This window comes from Dipodomys spectabilis, unplaced genomic scaffold, assembly GCF_019054845.1.
Source record: "Dipodomys spectabilis isolate Male_0828 unplaced genomic scaffold, ASM1905484v1 ptg000305l, whole genome shotgun sequence".
NCBI lineage: Eukaryota > Metazoa > Chordata > Mammalia > Rodentia > Heteromyidae > Dipodomys > Dipodomys spectabilis.
The window spans coordinates 156,595-175,395 of record NW_024870982.1 but is presented as its reverse complement, the minus strand read 5'-3'; the positions used below and the strand labels follow the sequence as shown (position 1 = coordinate 175,395).

The 18,801-nt window shown below is 39.1% G+C and overlaps 1 pseudogene; it reads right to left on the bottom strand.

The window, feature by feature from the left end:
- Positions 1-916: 916 nt before the first annotated feature.
- LOC122127631 lies at positions 917-1,016 on the bottom strand (annotated as a pseudogene).
- Between the last annotated feature and the right edge of the window lie 17,785 nt (positions 1,017-18,801).

The window sequence follows — 18,801 nt, the reverse complement described above, 5'->3', positions numbered from 1 at the left end:
AGTGGCTTCTTTATTATTTCATCATGATGTAGATACCAATCCCCAAACTAAAGGGCTCTTGACCCCCTTGCATCTTGCTGCTGGGAATAGAAATAGCAAAGATACTCTGTATCTCCTTCTGTTCAACCATTATATCAAACAAGGTCTGGAGAACAACTTGGAAGAAACTGCATTTGATATTGCCAAAAGGATAAGTATGTATCACTACCTCTTTGAAGTTGTCAAAGGCTGTACAAATTGTTCTCCTAAGTCGTTATGTTTGGTTAAGTTTCTTAAATTTCAAAAATGCCAGTCCATCTTCTGTGTCCCTACAAATTGTTTTTTCACAATACAAAGCATCAGCAATATCTTACTATAAAAATTCATGTATTCCATGGTATTCTTCCAAGTGAATTGCATGACTTTGATATCAAAATGTATTCAAGAGTTGTTTGTATACATCTATAATGATTCTTGCAGAGTTTGTGATTTTTTTAATCAGAAATAATTTTAACTTATCTGTTGGAATGAATAGTATAGAAACTAAAGATGTTCCGAGTGCATTTCTGAAAAAAGTATATCTATGTTTGTATAATGTCCATAATCTATTTCATTCATCCTAGATATAATACTTTGAATTCTACATTGTTATATCATGTATAGATTCATTAATAAATGTGACCTTTCAGATTGCATTCCATATAGAAGGAATTTAAGATTCCTTTTTTTACTAGGTTCTTATATTATTTTATTTCTTTGGGATAAAATGGCAATGTTATCTAATTTCAAGTTTTGTAAAGGTTACATTTCTAAGGTGAAAATTTAATACACTGATGTCAAACTAACCTTTAATTCTATGAATTACATGTATGTTACACTTGTATTTTTGTAATCAACTTTTTAATAACTTTTTTTCATTTCTTGCATCAGAAGAATGAAAAATATGGAATACTTCACAAATTTTCATATCATCCTTGTGCAAGTGCCATGTTCATCTCTGTATTGGTGTAATTTGGGTAGACCTGCTGCTGAAGCATGTAGTATACTCTAAATTTAAGTACGTAATGATATAATATTTATAAAGGCATGTATCCATAGTTGCCTTTTTGTAACAAGGAACCCTTATTGTTCCTAAAAATGCTATTGATCTCATTTCTCTAAAAATCTGTGTATACTGGAAAAAACTTATATAGTTTGTTCGATTGCTTACATTTACAATTTTTTTGTCAATGAGTATTTTGTCATTTTCATTTTAAATTTGATCATACTTTGAAACCTTTACAGCTAAGTCCAAAGGTGGTGGCTTTTCAAGTACTTATTTATCAACTGAGTTAGCTTTGTGGAGCTAATGGACTCAACGTAAGCCTTGCTTAAGAGCTACTTCTAACTTTCTGCAGCTTAAAATTTCCCAAATGAGGTCTTGCTGGGACAAATATCTACCTAAACCTTTACCCTTCTTTCATGTAGGAACAGACCAACCAGAATATCTTACCCTGACAGCATAGATTGTCTTACTGGAACAAAGCTAATCTTAGTTACAAGGGATCATGGAGAGATGAACAGTTCAGACAGAATTGTTCAGAAAGGAAGGTATTTTATCAAAACATAATTGTTAATTATACTTATCATTTCAAAAGTAGCTAAAGCTACTAAAGAAAGTGAAAAAAATTGTTCATATGCATGATTACCTATTGTCCTGGCCTGTCTATCATCCAACCAAGCAGGAACTTACACTTCTGACATTCTGTCACCAAATATTTCCATAGCTCCTGGAGAAGTCCATATGTTTCTCCTCGATATTAGGCCTTAAATTGGTAATGTTTTAATCACAGTGTTTCCTCTTGCCTCTAGGCCGTAAATCTACAAATGGTAAAGCTTTAAGTCTAACTCTACCAAAAACTGAGGTAGAGGTAATGGAATAATACTTTAAAACAGAGCTGCCTTTGATTCCCTAAACACAACACAACAATGCAAAACAATTTTTATATTATATATACTTATATATTTATATGTGCTGATTTTAAATTTCATAAAGTGAATCTTACTAGAATTGATAATTTGACAAATATATTGACATTTATTCCCATAAATAAATTGGAATATAAATAATTAGGTTTAGAATATATATTAGAATATAAAAAGTATTAATGCAATATCTTCGGTATAAACTTGTGATACCTTCTAAGTGTTCATGGTCTTCTGAATTCACATGGTAAAATAACAGTATTGTTTTCTGCTAATATATAAGGGATTTTATTCTGATGCTCTGTTTATTGTTTTAACTCGCTGGTCGCAAAGTGTTTTTCTCCATATTTCTGAAGCATTCTTACTGATTATACCCAAATTTTGCTGATATGATGTCTAAAAGCTATTATTTTTCTGCAGGACCCACGGGTCCTAGGAAACCAGGTCCCAGTTATCTGCGTCATCAGATAACAAGGGCATGACTTCTCACATAGGCCCATGCAACATATCAACAGAAAATAATTGAAGACTCATCTCAATTTCTCATTTCCTATAATATTTCAGGGCTCCAATTCTTTACAAGAATTAGCAGTAATCAATTGTGAAATGCAAGGCAAGTTAAAATGAAAGAAGAGATCAGAAAATTTGAATGAAAGTACTGTAATTCAAACTTTCAATTTACAATGACCAGCCCATATGAGTGAACAAAATCACAAATGAACAAGGTTATTTTTAATACCAGTCTCCTAATGATTAATGAAAGATTTCAGTGCAGCCAAAAATATAATTTCTGGAATCATAGATCCATAATTGGTCTACCAAGACTAGGAAAACTTGATTTAGAGGTCAAATATAATTTAGAAAAACATTAATTGAGAAGACCCTTAGTGCTTCAAAACACTGGTACTTCAGTAAAACTTGGTTCTGTAGTTTAAAAATGTTGTCATTCTCAAACCAATGTAACCTACATTTAATCTCCTGAAAGTATATTCCTTTTCAAATAAACTTTTTCAAATCATATTCACCAAAATAACACTTGACAAGTAGATGATAGTGACATTAAAAGGTTTTCATGTGTAGCGAGCAAGTTACAATAGAGTTGATTTACGTACTCAGCACTAATACCAAACAAGTTCAACCATTCATTAAAGTGTAGAAATAGTACCCCCCACCATTTGTGTTGTTCAGTAGGTGCCTTTCAGAAATGTGTTAAATAGATCAGCCTCCCATATTCCAAATCCAAATATTAGCTAATAAAGTAAATTTCATCACATAAGAAGGTACATTCTAAAAAGTCACTAATAGTTGCCTTATCATGTGTTGCCTTATTATATATTTTCCCTATCTGTTTAACATAGTAATAAATATGACTTTAAGTCTTGAATATGGGTACTGATGAGGGATGTGACAAACATAAAATCTGTCTTCTATTTCTATCACATTCCTCTAAGTAGTAAATTTTAGTTTTCTTCTCATTCCAAAACTTATAGGTAGTAGAAAAAATTATCCTTTGTAAAATAAAATAATCACATACCATTGTACAAAGCCATTTATAAAAACTGGTAGTTAGGAATGAATTCTAAGCCATTTTTAAACTTTCCTGTTGACTAAAGATTAATCTTCCAAATGAACGAGAATAAAATCATGTCTAAGTTCTTCACATCTCCAGTCTTGCAAATTGTTATTGCAGATGAATGAATTATGGAAATATAAGCTGACATCAGTTTCCTATATATTCTCCATCCTGGCTGAGATTCAGAATTTGCACAGCATAGGAAAACAGGTGCAATGACTGGCTTCTCACATCAGGGTGAATTTTTGGTAGTGCTGGGCTTCGAACTCGGGGCCTAGGAGGCCCAACTGCCCAATTGATCCACGTGATCACACCAGACTTTGAGTCAGTAAGGAGATAGGCTCTTCCTAGGAACTGAGATCGAGCCACAGGGAGGCCAAAATAGTGCTCAATGCATCATTTAAATATGGGATGTATATTCACATCCGTGTGTGGACTGCATCGTGCATTGAGTGTACTTACTGTGTTTATTTTGTATGCTATTCATGAATGTATTGTGTATTTTCTTATGTATATGATGACAGGTATAACTGGGCTGACATGGATAACAACTTATTCCCATGACCACAGGGTGGCCCATGCATTCTCCATCCTTGCTGAGACCCAAGACTTGCACAGGAAAGGAAAACAGATGCAACTATTGGCTTCTGACGTGAAGATGAATCTTTTGGCAGGACTGGGATCTGAACTCGGGGCCTAGCAGGCCCAATTGGTGAATGGGTCCAGATGCGCACACCAGCCTGTGAGCGACAAAGGAGCTCATCGTTCCCAGAACCTGAATTTGAGCCCCCTTGGGGGGAGAGTGGGGAGCATAATAGTCATCCATTCATAAGTTGAAGGTAGAAAGCAAGTAAGTACATATTTGTATAGAGTAGGATTGATGGTGACCTGTGATGAAATCCAATCTGTGAGTACCTATATTTGGATCTTTTCTGATGCATTAATTTCATGTCTGTGATGATTATTGTCGTGCTTCATTAACTCTTCTTTACAAATAATCTATACCACATGAGTCTTGCATATCATTTCCTACTCGCATCATGCACAAACTACTCATTCAAGGATGAGATTGATCGCATGCCATGACTCTTCCTAGGTCCAGAAACAAGTATCTCAGGATCTCCCGCCATTCCCTCCTCTTAGGGGGACTGAATTCAAGCCTCAGTCCTGGAAAAGTTACTCCTTATATACATTTTAACAATAGGATTTATACTTCCGTTCAGATGTTCAGTCCATATTGTGTTTGGTGCGTTTATTCATTTTATTTCCTGTTTTATTAATTTATTTCCCATTTATTGTATTGACTCTTATGACACTTATACCATTTATTACATTGTTTACATCCTATCACATAGAATCTAGATTTTAGATGTGTTCTCCATCATGCCTGGCAGCGCTAAGATCTGAACTCAGGGTCTAGCAGGCCCAATTCATGAATGGGTGAGTTTGAGCATGGCAGCCTCTAGCCAATGAAGCTGTCAAGTGGTTCCCAGGCACTGAGATCGACCCCCAGGTTTGGCCAAAACAGCTATACATGGATAGGCAGACGGTGGTATACAATGTAATATATATTATTAAAGAGTGCCAGCGCCGTCTATCTATGATTGAATGACACCTACTACGTTCCTACCAACTCTTAGGTATTTATTATACCACCATTGAAGGAATAATATTCTTTTCATGCTTAATAAACTATACATTAAGCTCAATCAACATTCTAGGACTATTGCATCCAATTTTAGACTAGACGGATGCATGAACTACTCATTCAATGCATATTCCCATGCATAGGAATGAGTCTCTTGTGATATCCTGCCATTGGTGTCAGGACTGGGATTTGAACCCAGGGCCTATGTTCACAGGTTGTCCTATGGCTTCACTGATAGTCCACAAGCCATCAGCAATGGCAGGTCATATCTACTTTGCAGCCATGTCATTCAAACCCAGGATGGTCACTGTGCAAAGAAAAAAATAATAAAACCCCAGCCTCCTGAAGGTTGCCACTTTTTCTGCTTTCCAGGTTTTTTTTCTTCCAGAAAGCCCCCTGGGCCTAGGATCTTAGGATCAGCTATGGTTCCAGAGGCTGCACCCGAGCCTAGAGAGATCCAAGCTGAGGCAGAGTTTCCATGACCTGAGTTCAAGCCCCATGGTTGGCCAAAAAAAAAAAGAAAAAGAAAAAAGAAATATTTAACTAAATTAAAAAAATAAAGCTCCCTAGTTTGGAATTTCAGCTAGTTTTCTTTCCTAGCCTGGTATTTGAACTCAGGGTCTTGGTAAATCTGTAGCAATGTCAGGGAAGACTTGCTACTACTTGAGTTCAAACCTTGTGCCAAACAAAAACGAAAAACTAACTCACTGACATAAGCAGGGGGAGGTAGTTGTGGATATGGGAAGGAAGGTATGGTAGGGGGAAAACAAAGGAGGAGGTAACAATGCTCAATATGAAATTTACTCATTACCTTACTCTTGTACAATATTTTTACAATAAAAAACGAACAAAGACAAACAATGCAGTTCTCAGAGAAGCACTTTGGAGGTTAGAGAAGGATTTCTGACTGAATAGCTGTACAAAATTCTACACTTCTTAAAATATTCAGTATGGAACTGAATAAACATAACTGGTTCCATTAAAAATTATGTCAGTGTGTTGGAACTGGGGCCAGTATTTCTGCCATTGCTAGGATTTGAGCTCACCATCCAGGTAACTATTTTGCATCATGGGTGAAGGCGAAGCTTACTGTCCATGAGGAAAGAAATTCAGGCTAGAGTTCCCAGGGCCTGAATGAAGGCCCTGCAATGGAAAAAATATCTCTATACATGTGTATTATATGATATGTATACTTACATATGTATGTTAATTTCATATTATGATGAAGGTGGATCAGTGGTAGAGCGTTTGCCTTGCATGCCTGAGGCCCTGGATTCGATCCATTAGCACCTCATAAGCAAAAAGAAAAAATCCAGAAGTGGCGCTGTGGCTCAAGTGGTAGAGTGCTAGCCTTGAGCTGAAGAGCTGACTGACAGCACCCAGGCCCAGAGTTAAAGCCACACAACCGGACCCCCCCCCCCAGAAAAAGAATGATTTTGTATTTTGTTTTTCTTTGATTCATTTATTTATTGATTACTGTATTTGTACCCAATAATTTAGGACATTGACTCATTTTCCTTAATATTTTATTAAGTGTTGAAACATAATACATAATTAAATGGAAGCATTTGTCACAGTCTTCACATGATTAAAGTCTCTCACAAATATGAGCTTTATCTTATTTATCTTTGGAACCTTCCTATCAGGTTTTCTTTAGATGATTTATACTCAGAAGCCTTTTCTTTAGGATAGGCAAGTGAGGGATAAAATTGTGAGGGTGGGGCTAGAAATGTGGCTTAGTGGTAAATTGCTTGCTCAGCATGCATGAATACCAGGGTTTGAATCCTCAGTGCCACATACTCAGAAAAAGCCAGAAGCTGTGGAGTAGCTCAAGTGGCTAGCCTTGAGAAAAAGAAGCTCAGAGAGAGTACCCAGGCCCTAAAATCAAGCCCCAGGACTGTCAAAAACAATAAGCCAGATGCCAGTGGCTCATAAATGGATCAGTAGCTTCTCCTGAGGCTGAGAGCTGAAGACCACAGTCCAAAGGAAAGCCTGTTAGATTCTTATCTCCAGTGAACCACCGAAAGAACCCACCTAGCATTTTGGATTAAGTGGTAGAGTGTTCACCTTGAGCTGAATGGCTCAGGGTCAGTGCCCAGACGAGAGCTCGAGACTCACAACTGGAAAAAAAGTGAGGGTTAATTAAAATACTTTTCTTATTTGCTAATTACGAGAACATTCTTTGGAAGATGAACACTGATGTACACCAGAATTGGAGTCTGAGCTCAAGGTTCAAGTGTAGCACATACATATGCCCATCCTCTCAGACTGTAGCATTGTAATATTGTGTCCTATAGGGTTCTTAAAAGTCCAAGTTTAAAAGGCTTATTATGCTCCACAAGCCCTTTGTGATAAGCAGTTGAATTGTATTGTCAATGTCATTATAGTTCTGAACCTAGCAGAGCACAAGTAGCTCATGCCCATCACCCTAGGTCAGGAGGTTGAGGTCTCAGGATCACAGGGTGAAGCCAGCCAAGGGAGGAAATCTATGACAAAATGACTTCCACTTCTGAAAGGTCAGATGTTCAAGAGCTTCCTGTGTTTCCCTTGGTGATGAGAATTTACTTGCACATTAAATGTTCTTGGAGTTCTCGAGCTATAGAAGAAGGAAAGAAACATTATTGACCTGTCCTGGATTCAAATGAAGTTCTCAGGATCCAAGCCCTAGCTCTGATAGCAGGAAGAACTCCAGTGTAACTCTGTAATTGAAGGACAGAAAACAGTTTCAAAAGCCAGGCTAGGTGCAGAGACCAGGCCTACAGGATTAGGAGGCAGAATGTACACACTCAACAGGGAAGTGAGCTGCAAAACCACTTCATTTATTCCAGGCACAAGCAGCAATGGGGAAAACCTGCAACATTTGATAAAGTTACACCAGGGTCAGGCTTTACTCAGCCTCTTCAAACAATGACTAATTAACCTTCCTCCCTCATGTGAAGGGAGCCTCAGGCTACCGTTAGGTTACCAATAGAGAGTCAGTTACTGGGGGAGAGGGGAGGAATAGAGTAAAAAAAACCCTGCTCGCTGGTCTTAGGGAGTGGGTTTTTGACTCTCCATCTATCAGATTTGAAGACCCTTCTGTCTCTGCCAGTTCATTCTCCTTCCTTCATTCTCCACATAATTAATGCAAATCCCCAGACTAACTAGAGGCAGGACTGTTTCTATTTTGTCTCCAAGCACATGAGTTAGAACCTAGCTCTGCCCTCTTGACTCTGGGGCCCTTGGTTGCCTGAGAAGTGGGAAAGAGACAGTCTTCCTGCTCTGGGGTTATGTGAAGGCACACTGCAAAAGGCCTCCTGACTGGGAAGTGTTCCCTTCTTTTCTCCTGACGTCCAAACATTAATCTATCATCTTCCTTCCTTCCTTCCTTCCTTCCTTCCTTCCTTCCTTCCTTCCTTCCTTCCTTCCTTCCTTCCTTCCTTCCTTCCTTCCTTCCTTCCTTCCTTCCTTCCTTCTTTCTTTCTTTCTTTCTTTCTTTCTTTCTTTCTTTCTTTCTTTCTTTCTTTCTTTCTTTCTGTCTTTCTGTCTTTCTGTCTTTCTTTCTCTCTTCCTATCTATCTACCTACCTACCTAGGTATCTCTTTGCCAGGTCTTGGGTTGAACTTAAGGCCTGGGCACTGTCTGTAGCACTCTACTACTTGAGCCACAACACCAATTCTGGCCTTTTCTGTGTATGTGCTTCTGAGGAATCGTACCCAGGGCTTCTTGCATGCTAGGCAAGCACTCTCTCACTAATCCACATTCCCAGACCCCTCATATTTTTCTTAATGGTAGTTTTTACGTAAGTATGCTACCATTTTATGTCCCCAAGTTTAATTTTCTGAAGACTGGTTACTTCTAAAAAATCCTATTTTCTGTTCCCCTGCCTGATTTGTGACTGTTCCTGCATTGTCCTCATAATAAAATGCTAATAAAGACTGCTGAGATCTTTAGTGCGCATCATATAAGGACACAGGCCTGGAACCCTGGAAGAGAAAGCAATGGTCCTGATATGAAGAGGATGATGCAGTAGGCGCAAGGATTATATCTGAAAAATAAATAAATAAATAAATAAATAAATAAATAAATAAATAAAAGAAGCATCATTGCATACAGTGTGTTTGAACTCAGGGAGGTAATATACACACATAAATAAGTAGGGCACTGATACATAAACGTGGCCTTCTCTTTTTGAAAAATTTTTTGAGGCTATCCCATGGCTTAAACTCAGGGTCTGATGCGTTCCTCAGCTGTTTTTCCCAAGGCTGCGGCTTTACCACTGCCACAGCTCCACTACCAGCCATCTGGTGGTGAATCGGACATAAGTGCCTCCCAGGCTTTCCTGCCTGGTCTAGCCTGTTTCTCCTGCTCAGCTTTCTCTCTCAAAGCTCGATCCCTACCTTCTGGGCCACTGCTCCACTTCTGGTTTTCTGGTGGTTTATTGGACATAAGAGTCTCACAGACTTCCTGCTAAGGCTGACTTTGAAGGGTGATCTCCCAAAAAGATTTCAAGCGGCTTTCCTCAGGGACTCACCAAGGAGCCCCTCCACACAAACCTGTAGTCTAAATCTCAAGAGGCACTAGAGAAAAGAAATGCATTAAGATGCTTCTAGTGTATTCTAGATACTTAAGGTTGGAGACACACAACACTCCTAATTATTAGATCATTTTGTAGGCAAAAGAAGCAATGCAGACAGTATAAGGATCGCTCTAGCTTTTGGTCCGCCCATCTTGAGACAGTAAATTGTTGTAGCTCAATGCTAACTGGCAGAGCTGGCATGTCCTGTGGACATTTGCTCCCAAATCCTGTGACACTCATTTCTCACTTTTGGTTTCAAACCTATGAACAGATGGTAAGAGGAGGAGAGAAAATCTTTATTAGAGAAAGCAGCTATAAAGGACATTGGGTAGTTAACTTATAAATTCATAACACTGGTATGACCCTGTTAAGAAGTCAGGTTTCCAGATTAAAAACTGAAGAAGAAAAGAAAGAAGGTGGCAGTGGCTTCTCATTGTAATCTCAGCTCCTTAGTAGGCTGAGATGTAGAGAATCTGAATTTGAATCCAGCCAGCGTAGGAATGTCTATGACACTGTTATTTCTAAGAGATCACAGAAAAAGCCAGAAGTGGGATTTTGATTCAAGGTTAATGCACTACCCTTGAGCAAAAGGATCTCAGGAACAATGCTTAGGCTCATAGTTCAATACGAGGACCTGCCCCCTCAAAAAGAACCTGTACTTCCATATATTTGTGTATGTATGTATTATTCCTATAGGTGAAGCTCCAGAGTAGGTATGATGAATGGCACCAATCTAGAAAATTTGTATCCAATAAAATGATTTCATAACAGAGACTGATTTCATGACAGTGCATGTTCTGCGACTCCCCTCACTGTTTCCAGTATAGCCTGAGGGTTTCTCTGCATCCCAGGCCTGCTGGAAGAAGTCTCTCTCATTGTCTGGACAGGCAGACAAAAGGCCTAAGTTCTGTACAGCAGTGTAACAAACAACTCCATCTGTGTCAGATACTGAGAATGAGTGTGGGTGGGCTCTGAAGTTCAGGAAAAAAGGTCTATTTTTAGCACAATCTATTTCTTTCCCCATTGCTCTGGTTTGACAGGAAGCCATTTGTGCCACCTCCCGTGGCAGGCCAAGTCCTGTGCACTTATCCTGCCATTGTGAGACTATATTCCCGTGTTCAGATACAGTGCTCAATATAATTCAGCAGTCCTTCTGGCAGACAACTAAGGCACTGAAACTCATGAAAAGTTTCATTGAGGATGACGATGGGCCTATGATGCCTCTCCTAGGTTTCTGGAAGCTTGGGAAATCCAAGCACATACCTGATATCACAAAGCTTCCTGTCATCCAGGGCTCGTAAAGTTCTTCAGGTTTTGAAACATTTGACCTCTCCTAGTTGGGCCCTGGCTGGCTAGGTTTTGGGGTTGAAAGCAGGGCTGGGGTGCTGACCATGAGCTCAGTGTAGAAGCCCGGTGCTTTACCATTTTGTCTAACAGCATCACTTCTAGTCTGTGAGTGTGTGTGTGTGTGTGTATGTGTGTGTGTGTGTGCGTGTGTGTGTGTGAGCCTGCGTGTGCACATTCACATACACCATTCCTGGAATTTGAACTCAGGTCCTGAGCTCTGTACCTATTTTCTCTTGTATAAGGATACCCCTGTCCCACTTGAGCCACAGAGACACTTCAGGCTTCTTTTTAGTGATATGGTCCTGAGAAATCAAACCCAGGGTTTCATATATGCAAAACACTCTACACTCTACACATTCCCAGCCCTCTACTTCAGGTTTGTTAGTTTGTTTCTATCTTTTCTTTATTGTTGTAGGAGTTGAAATCTGGACCTGGGTACTGTCCTTGAGCTCTTCTGCTCAAGTCTTGTGCTCTACCACTTGAGCCAAACAACACTTCAGCTTCTTGGAGGGTCCATCGGAGCTAAGTGTCTCAAGGTCTTTCCTGCCCAGGCTAGCTTTGAACCATGATCCTCAGATCTCATCCTCCTGGGTAGCTAGGATGACAGACATGAACAACAAGCACCCAGATTCCACTTCGGGTTTCTTAGTGGTGAATTGGAAATAATAGGCTCATGGAGATAATTGAAGATAATAGGCTTTTTTGTCTGGGATAGTTTGGAACCCAGATCCTCAGATCTCAGCTTCCTGAGAAGGCAGGATGACAGACCTCAGCTATAGACCCCTAGGCTGTAGCCTCTGCTACAAGGGGATCCTTGTCTCCACGTGGTGGAGTGCTAGTTATAAGCCCAAGAGGTAAGGGCCAGCACCTAGACCCTGAGTTCAAGGTTCATGAATGAGAAAAAACAAAACAAAACAATTGTCTGCAGGAGACAACTTACTAGTCCTCAGTAATACATCTTTGTCCCTGCCATGGGGACATAAATGAGCCTCCATATTCTTGTCTGCATAATCATCTCATTTGTGGAGATGTTACAAGGACCCGAAGAAAGAATGCCCCCTGTGAAGGACACAGCACATTGCACTCTTTGCATGACTCAGCACACAGCATCCTTTGAAAGACTCCGCACACAGCACCCAATGCAGGATGAAGCAAACTGCACCCTGTGATGGACTCAGCACCTAGCTCTATTCCACAAGCTTTCATTAGAATTAGGGTGCTTTTTATCAGTATCACCATTTTTTGAGGAACATTCCACAAACCACACAAGTTCACATCTAATGGTTTAGTGTGGTGCTTTTATTTTTTTGGGAGGCGGGGAGGGTTAGCCATGGGGCTTGAACTCTAAACATGAGGATACTATTCTAATAACATTTGCTCAAGGCTAGAGCTCTACCACTTCAAGCCATATTTCAAAGATTCTAGCAGACTTCCTGCCATGTTTTAAAGCCCCTGAGCACCCAGGATGTGGGGATAAGCCAGGGTAACCAGGATGACGGGGATAACCCATGGATCTGGGTTGCAGCAGTTTACATCTGGCTAAGTCAGGTTAGGTGGCAGCTGTCAGCACCAGACTCCTAGATTGCCTTGTGATGAGGTCTTTGAAGTCCTGTCCTTCTTGCCCTTCTATAGTTGCAGTTAGAACATTCTACTTTTTTGGCGGCAGCCCTGGAGCTTGAGTATGGGCTTTGACCCTGTTCCTAAGGGTTTGTGCTCAAGGGCTAGCACACAATTGAATGAAACACAGCAGAACTTCTGGGTTTTCTATTTATGTGGTACTGAGGAATCAAACCCAGTGCTTCGTGCTTCCTAGGTGAGCTTTCAACCATTGAGCCACAGGAGTGAATGAGATATAAATAAACAGAGATTGTTGTATATAAAAATTATATACACAAAAAGAGAGATGTCTGCATAATATTAAATTATAGATAGTATTACTACCAATTATTAGGTATTAAATTATGTCTCCATTTAATGATGTGTCCCAGTTAACAATTAATAAAGCATTAATTAAAATTACTCAATATCCTGTTATCGTTTATCACATATGTATGTACATACCTACATCTAATTATGTACTTTATAGAATGAGACAGATACCTGTATATTATTAAATTATGCATCATGTATTACTACTAATTATTAGATATTTATGTTTCCATGAAATTTTTACTCTGTTAATGCTTAATAAAATATTAAACTTAATCCACGTCCTATAATTTTTGTGTCTAATTTCATCCTAGAATGATTCTCTACTAATTCAATCTGTTTTTCATTTATTGTAATGACAATTCTTCTACTTATGACATTTTTTACATTATTACATCCTATTACATAGCATATAGATTTGCATCTGAATTATACACCCTACCTGTCACCGAGCACTTTCAAAGACAAAGAAAACATGTTTCACGCTCAGCTTCTCATTCCACAATTACATGTTTGGCAGTTCTGGGATCTAAACTCAGGGCCTAGAAGGATCAGTTCGTGAATGGGTGACTGTCAGCACAGCAGCCTCTAGCCAATTCAGCTGCCAGGCAGTTCTTAGGCCCTGAGATTGAGCCCCGTATGTTGACCACATATTGCACATAGTGTAGTTACTCATTTTTTGCTTTATTCATTTATTTACCACTTATTTATTGACTTATTACACATGAAATATTTATTACATTTATTACATAGGATATAGTTTTGCCTATGTATGAAACTTCACATCTGACACTCAGGACTTTCACAGAAAAGGAAAACGTATCACCATGGGCTTCTTACTCTATGATTCAAATTTGTTAGTGCTGGCATCTGAACTCACAGTCTACAAGGCCCAATTCATTAATGGGTAAGTGTCAGCATGCCAGCGTGGAGCATATTGAGCTGACTAGCATTTCCATCACCTGAGATTTAGGAGTTGACAAAATAAAAACACATTGACATGCAGATTGTAGTACACAATTAAATATAGATCATTATAGAGTGCCGGAAATGTCTACACATTATTCAGCTATATAGGCTACATTGCTGCCAATTCTTGGGTATTTATTATGCCTTCATGTAATTAATATTATTGTTTTCAGCCTTAATGAATTATTAATTAAATCAACCATTGTCCTGAAACTATAGCATACATGTAATTAATAGTATTCTTTGAATGTGTCAAAAGCACACATTAAAATCAATTGGCCTCCTAAAATCACTCTAATTGTATAGTAGTATTCAGAAATAACTAATTCAACCTTGCCATTCATAATCTTCCATCGGTATTCCTATGACTATGAAGGAGACTCTTTGGATCTCTTAGGGGTCAGGACCAGGCTTCAAACACAGGGCCTATGTTGCTGTGTTGGCCTATGACTTCCCTGATAGCCTGCCAGCTTTCAGCAATGCCAGGTTACCAACATTTTTCAACCATGTCATTCAGACCCAGGATGGTCACCTAGCAAAGAAAAAAATGTAAAATTGGCAGCCATCTGCAAATTGCTAGTGTTTTTTCTGTTTTGCATTAAATTTTTTTTCCTGTCAGCCCAATGGCTGGTCCCAATGGACCCAGGAACCCAGGTTTGGCTGTGGGTCCAGTGGCTGCATCCCTGCCTAGAGTGATCAAACCTGGGGCAGGACTGCCACTATCTAAGTTCAAGCTCAGGGCTTGACAAAATAAAAATAAATACAGGAGTTCCGGGAAGATGGCAGAGGAGAAGCTGGAGGCTAAACAAGCTCTCGCATAGAAAGCAGTCTTAGTGCTCCAGTGAACAGTCCTAAGCCAGAGAATCACACCAAGTGTGCCATCCCAGTACAGAGAGTTAGGCCAAAGAGGGAAAATCCAGGCAAGGAAACAGATCTGTGCACTTGTCAGCAGCCACACGTGGCGGCCGTCGCCACCATACCTGCAACACAGAGAGTCCAGGACAACGACGCCAAATGCAGCAGGTGAGTGGATTCTACTCAACACCAGCAAGAACTGATAAGGAGCAGACATCTTCATCCTGCAGATTGCAGACCAGAGATGACCCAAGAACCAAGACTCTGGCATGAGTAGAAGCCTGACATCCTCGCTCCTTCTCAGAGAGCAGAGGAATAAGACCACCCCTCCCCACCCCAATACCAGAGATCTCCATCTTTGATACTGACAAAGGCCTGGCTGAGCAGCTAGCTCCAACTCAGGCTTTGAAAGAAAACAAGAGTCATTTAGCAGGTCACAGGAACCTATCCTGACATTCCAGGCTCAGCTACACTCAGCGAAAAGTCACCCAGGACAGCTGAGCAAGCTCCACCAGCCCCAGGAGTGGCTTTCTTCACTGGGTAAACAGAGTCAGAGGCTGCCCCTCCCTATAGTAACCTTGACAATCAATTGACATTCAGTAAACATAAACCCTGAGAACGGCTCCAAGCTGGGCTCTGTCAGTGTCTCAGAAGCTAGCCCCTCAGGGAAAAGCTACTGTTTTCTAAAAGGCCTCCACCCCACCAGAAACTAGCCTCATCACAGCATCTCCAAACTAGAAGAAATAGCCATCTCCCTCTTTTGTGAAACTCAAAGCAGATCTCTTTCTCGTTGAACTAGCCTGGGAGGAGGATCACAAAATTCTGGGTAAAGCAGAGCATTTTTCTGCCTGCTCAAACAAACTGACTTAAGAAACCAACCAAGCCACAGGAAAATCAAACACCACAAGCAGACCAGAGACTCAACAAGAGACAGTTACAGACACAAGGGAGATACAGGATCTACCCATCCACCCCAAAAATATCAAAGAATTCTTTTCTTGTACATTTTATAATTTTTTTAAACTTTTTAAAATTTTAAATTTTTATCTTTAAAAATTTTTTTATTAACTCTTTTTTTCTTCCTCTTATACTTTTCATTTTAAGGGTATATGTGTGTGTGTGATTTTTTTCTTTTTTTGCTTTTTATTCATTTTTTTGTTTAGCTCTACGGACTTTTGATCCTTTTCTTTCTTTCTTTTTCTTTCTTTCTTTCCTTCTTTCTTTCTTTCCTTCTTTCTTTCTTTCTTTGTTTCTCATTCTTTTCACTTTTTCTTCTCTTTCGTTCTTCTTTGTGTGACTTAATTGCTGTTCTGCTCACCCTCAGATATACCCATAGTCGATTATTAGACCTTATCCCCCATTTTGTACACACTTAATCCAGAAATTTATTACTCAGTTCAATACCTCTTAGACTTAAGTTCCTTAATAGCAGTATTACCTCTGTATACCTATATAATATTTTAAGCATTTTTATTTTTAAGATTTTCACATCTCATTCTATCCCTCCCCTTCTCTTATCCTATCCCCATTCTTCTCTGAATATTACATTGTTAATTTGCATAATTTATAAGTGTTTCACTTTTAATTTTTAATTTTTTTCTATTTTTTCTTGCCCCTTTTTTTCTCTTTTTTCTCTCTCTCTACTACCATTCTATCCAACGTATTGCCCGCTTTGATATTAGGATTTAGTCAAGTTAACTCTCCCTCTACATTTCCACATCCCTCTATTCCTATTTTTACCCACATATCTCCCTTAACCTAATAATGTCTGCTTTGCCAAATACTTCTTTGCAGTTCGCAGCACACTAATACATAGTTATTTGATGTTGAATAGATATATCTGTTGAACTAGATTGTATCTGCAGACTTTTTACTGTGCAACTGCAGACTTTGGTTGATTCTTGCCTTAAGATAGTGTTCTAGCGCAAAACTGGTGTTACATTCAACCCAAATGGGCAGAACAAACCTGAAAAACACAAGAAAAATGGTAAGTCTGGGTATCTCAACTCCCACTCATGGTAATCAGGGGACAGAACAGGAAATGAATAATCCAGAGGAGAGTTTCCAAAAAGCTCTACAAACACTACTGGTAATCATGGTAAATGAAAAGATTGAAAACCTGCAAAGACTTTGTGTGAGTGTGATAGGGAGAGAGAGAGAGAAGACATACCAAAGGTCAATACAGGAATATCATGAGCCTGAGGAAGCTACTCAAAGATTGATACAGGAATTGTATGAGCAGCTTGAGAACACTCAAAGAGAAATAAAACAATGGTGTGAGCAGGCTATCAGTCAAAGAGATAGACATGAATTGTGAGAGCTGGCATAGAGGAGACAAAGAGAAAGTCATGAATGGTGTTAGGAGGCTGAGAACACTCAAAAAGAACTACAGGAATTGAGTGAACATAACGAAGCTAATCAAAGAGTGATACAGAAATTGAGAGAACGGGATGAGAATACACAAAGATCACTAAAGGCATCCATGGAATCCATAAATAGAGAGCTGAAAGAAGTCAGGAAGTCCACAAAGGGAATGCTAACTGGAACCCAACAGAAGGAATGATAGTCCAAGGAAACCATAACCAATCAATTAAGAGACAAGAATAAACTCTGAACACTAAATTAAGGAAGTAAAGAAGTTAATACAAGATCTAAAACAAACCTCCAACAAAGAATTGGAAGCCATCAAAGCCAACCAACTAGAAGGAAAATAAATAAATAACAAAGTTGAAAGTCTTGATAGTAGATTGAATCTCGGGGAGTGAAGACAGCGTAGATATTATAGAGAAAGAACATACAACCATTCAAGAAAAATCCAAGAAATATGCTAGATCTATTGAACACATGGAAGACACCATCAGAAGGCCTAATCTGAGGATAATGGGTGTAGAGGAGCACCTAGAAATAGAAGTTAATGGTCTAGGAAATTTGGTTAACAGGATCCTAGCATAGAACTTCCCAAAAATGCAAAAAGATAGGCCTATTAAGATACAAGAAGCTTTTAAAAATACAAATAGACCTGGCCTAAGCAGGACATCCCACTCTCACAGTATAATCCTTGCAGGATCAATTCAGACCAAGGAAAACATCCTTAAAGCTGTCAAGGAGAAAAGATCAATCACCTATAAAGGGAAACCAATTAGAATCACCTCAGATTTCTCAGCAGAGACAATTAAAGCAAGATCTTGGAATGATGTATGCCATGCCCTAATGACAAACAAATATCAACCAAGAATAATATACCCAGCTAAACTCTCCTTCATAACCCAAGGTCAAAGAAAGTCCTTCCATAGCAAAGAAAAATTGAAATAATTTATCTCCACTAAACCAGCCCTACAAAAGTTTCTTAAAGATGTCCTACACATAGAAAACCAACAAGACCACAATAGAGGCTAAGAAACTAAATCCAAACTGAGAATCCAAGAAGCATAGGAAGAACTCAGTTGCCTTAGCCCCCAAGAAGGTGGATAAAATGGCAGGAACTCCCTAATACCTCTCAGTCCTATATCTCAACATTACTGAACTTAACTCTCCAATTAAGCGACATAGACTGTCTAGTTAGATTAAAAAGCAAGATCCTTCCATCTGCTGCCTTCAGGATTCATGTCTTGCCCATAAAAACAAAAACATTTTCAATATGAAAGTCTGGAACAAAATCTACCAAGCAAACAGCCCCCATTATCAATTGGGAGTTGCAATACTAATATCAGATAAAATAGACTTCAAATTAAGACTAGTGAGAAGAGATAAAGAAGGTCACTACACACTAATTAAGGGAAATCTCCTTCTGGAGGATATTACAATTCTAAATATCTTTTCTCCAAACAACGGAGCACCCAAATTTATCCAAGAAACACTATTTTCCCTCAAATCCCACATAGATCCAAGGACATTAATTGTAGGGGACGTTAACACACCACTTTCCCCACTAGATAGATAAACTCGGCAAAAACTCAAAAGGGAAACAGCGGACCTAAA